We start from the raw sequence: 5629 nt of genomic DNA, 5'->3' as shown, positions 1-5629 counted from the left end.
CGACAAGGGTGCAATACATTACAGGCAATAAATACACAGAAACAACAAAACAAAACTTTAGACAAACAATCACTAATCTACGCCCCTTAAACTACTAACCACATACCCTTCTAATTTAGTGGCGTCACACAGGCGGATAACCATGCCATGGGCAACGCCACCCTACACTAAACAAACCATATCTACTATAAAACCACTAACTCCAGTACTCTAACTAATTTGGAGGCGCTGCAGAGGCGGTTAACCAGACCGTAAGCAGCACCACTCTTCACTACTCTAACTTGGTGTCGCAGTAGAGGCGGAAAGCCGGACCGTAAGCTGCACCACCCTTCGCTAAATCTAAAGTTATACTGCATACATCTAAAAACAAAAGCAAAAAGGAAAGCAACTGGCTGATCACGGCATCCCCTGGTAATGAGGGAACCCCTTCCACCCATGATGCCGCTATCAGCCACAGCCGTGGGTCAGATGACATACCCACCTAAACCTCTATCGCAATGTGTTCCTTCACATTCTTTGCGTGGCGAATCGCTGAGCTGGAACCCAGACCATCATGCAATTGCCCCGTCTACTAGTCTGCGTCGTCTCATTACACATTGCCTACTCCCTGCTGTTCCACCATAACCTCGGAACTATTATTATTATTGTGACGGAGAAATCCTTGGAGCAGAAAGAGGTGAAAGAAGGTGCTGGGTGGAATGGGTCTAACTACTATACCAAAAATTAACTTAAAACTTTAACATAGGTTACATTTCTTTTAGAATCTCAAACTTAACACACTTTTCACTTGGTGAACTAATAAAGTGACAGGTACAAATAGCCATCTTGAAACAATAACTGGAAAACCCCAGATTAGGGAATTTTACAGATCGGGGCTTCAAGCTCTTAGTTTACAAATTCTGAGATACCAGATCCGGTTTACAAAATTTTGCAAACTCTCTTATGTTTAGACAATTTAAGAGCACTTTGCTCCAACAACTTCACAGCCTTCCAGAGAAGCACCTCAATATTGCAGTTGAATTTAGGAAACACGGTAAAAGAGCTTACCTGTTCTCCAACTTTAACTAATCACTTACAGCTCGCTAAGGGCAAACTTACACAACCCCTTACAATATCTGGCCTCTCCAGGCACAATTTACAATTAACAAAAGTTAGTACGCAGGGGTATCTAATAGCCAACCTACTGGACCTTTGTGGAATAAGAATAACGGGTTAAATTAATGGCCCGAACACAAAATGAATGGACGCGTATACTCCTAGATATTGAAGAATAAAATCCTAACGGGGCTCCCGGCCCAGTGATACAGGGGCTAAGCCCAATCTACTGTGGTGACTCGAATGGAGGTTAATTTAATACATTACAGGAAAGAAAAACAGTCACAAAATCGTAGTCGCCTCAAACTAAGTTGAAGGGAACTCGAGATGGTGAAGCACTCTCTATCCGCGGTTTGCAGTTGAAAACTTTATGAAATTTTACAAAAGCTGAACGAAAATTTACATTTCAGGAAAGGTTGGTTACATAATTAGAAATAAGGACCTTCCCCTCGTGTAAGTCTGCGGAGGTAGCTACAGAAAAATAAGTCTGGTGGTCATTACCTTGGCTGTTGGTCTGCTCGGTCTGTCTTAACACACACGCACGCGCGCGCGCGCGCGCACACACACACGTTCGCACGCACGCACGCACGCACGCACACACACGCGCACACACACAAATGTACTTTAAAGGTTGTTGTCTTCCCTATACAGCTCTAACGGAGGATGAACGATTTATCTTGTTTGGAAAATTCGTGAACTATCTCGGAAAAACTTTTTAATTTGAAGGTGCTCATTTTTTATCCGGATGGCCGCTTGTAGGGGGTAAAGGGTTGGAAATAGATGTATGCCGTCGCGGACATTTTTGTACAGCTTTTTACGCTCTACAATTCGTACGCTTACACCTTGGGCCTAACGCTGACAGTTCAGGCAGCGTAAGCGAAGAAAGCTTTCGGTCGCGACCTTTTCCCTAATCTCTTCTTAATTACTTTCTATTTGGCATTAAATCCATCATCACGCAGTGCACCCGTCCGGATTACATCACCCTGGAATGGTTATCGTAATTTACGATACCACTTCACATCGCCATATGGGTCGCACCCGCACGCGGACTGCCCAGTTTGGTCGAAGCGGCGGCCGGGCGCTGGCGCTGTGGAGGCCATTTTGTGATCTGCCGGACCCCCTTAGTACCCTGAGATACTCGCCGCCCGATACACTGAGAGCGGCAGCTTGCCTGCCCGCGACTGCAATGCTGCGAGCCTCTGCACACCCAGTGTTCATGCTCATATGCGGCGCTCAGTAATGTTGGTAACCGCTCGCCCTTGCTCGGGCGTGAAAATGTAGCATCGTACGCCTCTCGTACGGTCCTGCCGACCTCGGCAGCGGTCGAAGTGGAGATGTGACGATGGATGGTGAAGGGACCCGATCCCTAGTGAAGGCCCGTCCGGCCGGGTGAGAGCCCGTGCTCGGCGGCCTATGAAATTTTAGTTGGCGGCCACTCGGTCGGCCAACGGAGCAAAGCAAGTCTGTGTCCCGCAGGCCGCACTCGTCGGCGGCGGGCTACGACGCTCGGTTTCGGCTCTCGAGCCAGCCAGCTCCCTGGTTGATCCTGCCAGTAGTCATATGCTTGTCTCAAAGATTAAGCCATGCATGTCTCAGTGCAAGCCAAATTAAGGTGAAACCGCGAATGGCTCATTAAATCAGTTATGGTTCCTTAGATCGTACCACTTTACTTGGATAACTGTGGTAATTCTAGAGCTAATACATGCAAACAGAGTCCCGACCAGAAGTGGAAGGGACGCTTTTATTAGATCAAAATCAATCGGTCGGCTCGTCCGGTCCGTTTGCCTTGGTGACTCTGAATAACTTTGGGCTGATCGCACGGTCCTCGTACCGGCGACGCATCTTTCAAATGTCTGCCTTATCAACTGTCGATGGTAGGTTCTGCGCCTACCATGGTTGTAACGGGTAACGGGGAATCAGGGTTCGATTCCGGAGAGGGAGCCTGAGAAACGGCTACCACATCCAAGGAAGGCAGCAGGCGCGCAAATTACCCACTCCCGGCACGGGGAGGTAGTGACGAAAAATAACGATACGGGACTCATCCGAGGCCCCGTAATCGGAATGAGTACACTTTAAATCCTTTAACGAGTATCCATTGGAGGGCAAGTCTGGTGCCAGCAGCCGCGGTAATTCCAGCTCCAATAGCGTATATTAAAGTTGTTGCGGTTAAAAAGCTCGTAGTTGGATTTGTGTCCCACGCTGTCGGTTCATCGCTCGTCGGTGTCTAACTGGCATGGTTCGTGGGACGTCCTGCCGGTGGTGGCGAGTCGAAAGCGCGCGGCCGCCGTGGTTATCCGCGTGCGGTTCCTGCGCGCCGTAGGCGGACCCCGATGAAATCCTACCGCGGTGCTCTTCATTGAGTGTCGAGGTGGGCCGGCACGTTTACTTTGAACAAATTAGAGTGCTTAAAGCAGGCCGGCTGCGCCTGAATACTGTGTGCATGGAATAATGGAATAGGACCTCGGTTCTATTTTGTTGGTTTTCGGAACCCGAGGTAATGATTAATAGGGACAGGCGGGGGCATTCGTATTGCGACGTTAGAGGTGAAATTCTTGGATCGTCGCAAGACGGACCGAAGCGAAAGCATTTGCCAAGTATGTTTTCATTAATCAAGAACGAAAGTTAGAGGTTCGAAGGCGATCAGATACCGCCCTAGTTCTAACCATAAACGATGCCAGCTAGCGATCCGCCGAAGTTCCTCCGATGACTCGGCGGGCAGCTCCCGGGAAACCAAAGCTTTTGGGTTCCGGGGGAAGTATGGTTGCAAAGCTGAAACTTAAAGGAATTGACGGAAGGGCACCACCAGGAGTGGAGCCTGCGGCTTAATTTGACTCAACACGGGAAACCTCACCAGGCCCGGACACCGGAAGGATTGACAGATTGAGAGCTCTTTCTTGATTCGGTGGGTGGTGGTGCATGGCCGTTCTTAGTTGGTGGAGCGATTTGTCTGGTTAATTCCGATAACGAACGAGACTCTAGCCTGCTAAATAGTCGCATCCGGTATCCGTTCGTGCTACCGGCGACAACACATCTTCTTAGAGGGACAGGCGGCTTCTAGCCGCACGAGATTGAGCAATAACAGGTCTGTGATGCCCTTAGATGTTCTGGGCCGCACGCGCGCTACACTGAAGGAATCAGCGTGTCCTCCTAGTCCGAAAGGACCGGGCAACCCGTTGAACCTCCTTCGTGCTAGGGATTGGGGCTTGCAATTGTTCCCCATGAACGAGGAATTCCCAGTAAGCGCGAGTCATAAGCTCGCGTTGATTACGTCCCTGCCCTTTGTACACACCGCCCGTCGCTACTACCGATTGAATGATTTAGTGAGGTCTTCGGACCGGTGCGCGGGATCTGCTTCGCGCAGTTTCCGATGTGTCTGGAAAGATGACCAAACTTGATTATTTAGAGGAAGTAAAAGTCGTAACAAGGTTTCCGTAGGTGAACCTGCGGAAGGATCATTACCGAAATTGTTTTTAACAAAAAACATTTCGAGAAGGAGGAGTCGGACGGCCCCGCGCGGTCCTCTCCTCCGGCGAGGCTCCCTCGAGGAGCGAGACTCCTGCCGAGCCCGCTGTTGCGAGCTCAGGCGAGTCCTGTTCGTACTGTGTAAGCGGCGGCCCCGGCCGTCGCCGACAGGGGGAGTGTCGCGGTCCGCGTCTCCCACCACGCAGACGTTCGGCATTGGGTACCTACCTCCTCGCTCAGTGGAGGGTACCCGTCGCGGCCTCGGCCCGGCGGGAAGGTTTTAAATGAACGCCACGCCCATGCTCGAAACACTTACTTAGCTCTGTGACGAGAAACCCATGAAAATGATTGCTTCTCCTCCACTCACCGTGGAGAGAACGATCGAAAAATGAAAAAAACAACCCTGAACGGTGGATCACTCGGCTCGTGGGTCGATGAAGAACGCAGCAAATTGCGCGTCGACATGTGAACTGCAGGATACATGAACATCGACATTTCGAACGCACATTGCGGTCCATGGATTCCGTTCCCGGACCACGCCTGGCTGAGGGTCGGTTGCTAAAACTGAACGCGACATTGCGTTCGGAGGGTGGGAGCGTCGCGGTTCGTGCGGCCACGGCCGCCGCCGCGTCTCCTGAAAAGAGCTTCACCCCGGTGGAGCTGGACCGGTCGACACCACCACTGAGAGTGTGTGAGACGGGAGGGTTGGTCCGCGCAGCGTCTTTGTGTCTGCTGGCGCCGGTTCGCCGCCCTTGCTCCGCGACCAAGCTCGAAAGTGTGTGCTGTGTGTGTGTGCAGCGACCGAACATTTTGTGCGACACGCACAAACCAAACACGACCTCAGAGCAGGCGAGACTACCCGCTGAATTTAAGCATATTATTAAGCGGAGGAAAAGAAACTAACAAGGATTCCCTTAGTAGCGGCGAGCGAACAGGGAAGAGCCCAGCACCGAATCTCGCAGGTTCACCCTGCCGAGAAATGTGGTGTTTGGGAGGGTCCACTTATCCCGGGAACCTGCGGCGAGTTCAAGTCCTTCTTGAATGGGGCCACGCTCCGCAGAGGGTGCCAGGC

The 5629-nt window shown here is 51.1% G+C and overlaps 3 non-coding genes across 3 annotated transcripts in view; all 3 read left to right on the top strand.

Moving 5' to 3' along the window:
• The first annotated feature begins 2628 nt into the window (after window positions 1–2628).
• Window positions 2629–4553, top strand: LOC137503454 (small subunit ribosomal RNA). The gene has a single exon (XR_011019138.1). It is a non-coding gene; the product is annotated as a small subunit ribosomal RNA (ribosomal RNA).
• A 403-nt stretch (window positions 4554–4956) lies between these two features.
• Window positions 4957–5111, top strand: LOC137503464 (5.8S ribosomal RNA). Its single transcript, XR_011019148.1, has one exon. It is a non-coding gene; the product is annotated as a 5.8S ribosomal RNA (ribosomal RNA).
• A 281-nt stretch (window positions 5112–5392) lies between these two features.
• LOC137503458 (large subunit ribosomal RNA) overlaps window positions 5393–5629 on the top strand; it is a 4113-nt gene continuing 3876 nt past the window's right edge. Inside the window, exon 1 of the ribosomal RNA XR_011019142.1 lies at window positions 5393–5629. This exon is cut by the window's right edge and continues 3876 nt beyond it. This is a non-coding gene — a ribosomal RNA (large subunit ribosomal RNA).

This window comes from Anabrus simplex, unplaced genomic scaffold (genome assembly GCF_040414725.1).
Source record: "Anabrus simplex isolate iqAnaSimp1 unplaced genomic scaffold, ASM4041472v1 ctg00000128.1, whole genome shotgun sequence".
In the NCBI taxonomy this organism is placed as follows: Eukaryota; Metazoa; Arthropoda; class Insecta; order Orthoptera; family Tettigoniidae; genus Anabrus; species Anabrus simplex.
Note: the sequence above shows the minus strand (reverse complement) of the source record. Positions and strands in the feature narration are given on the sequence as shown.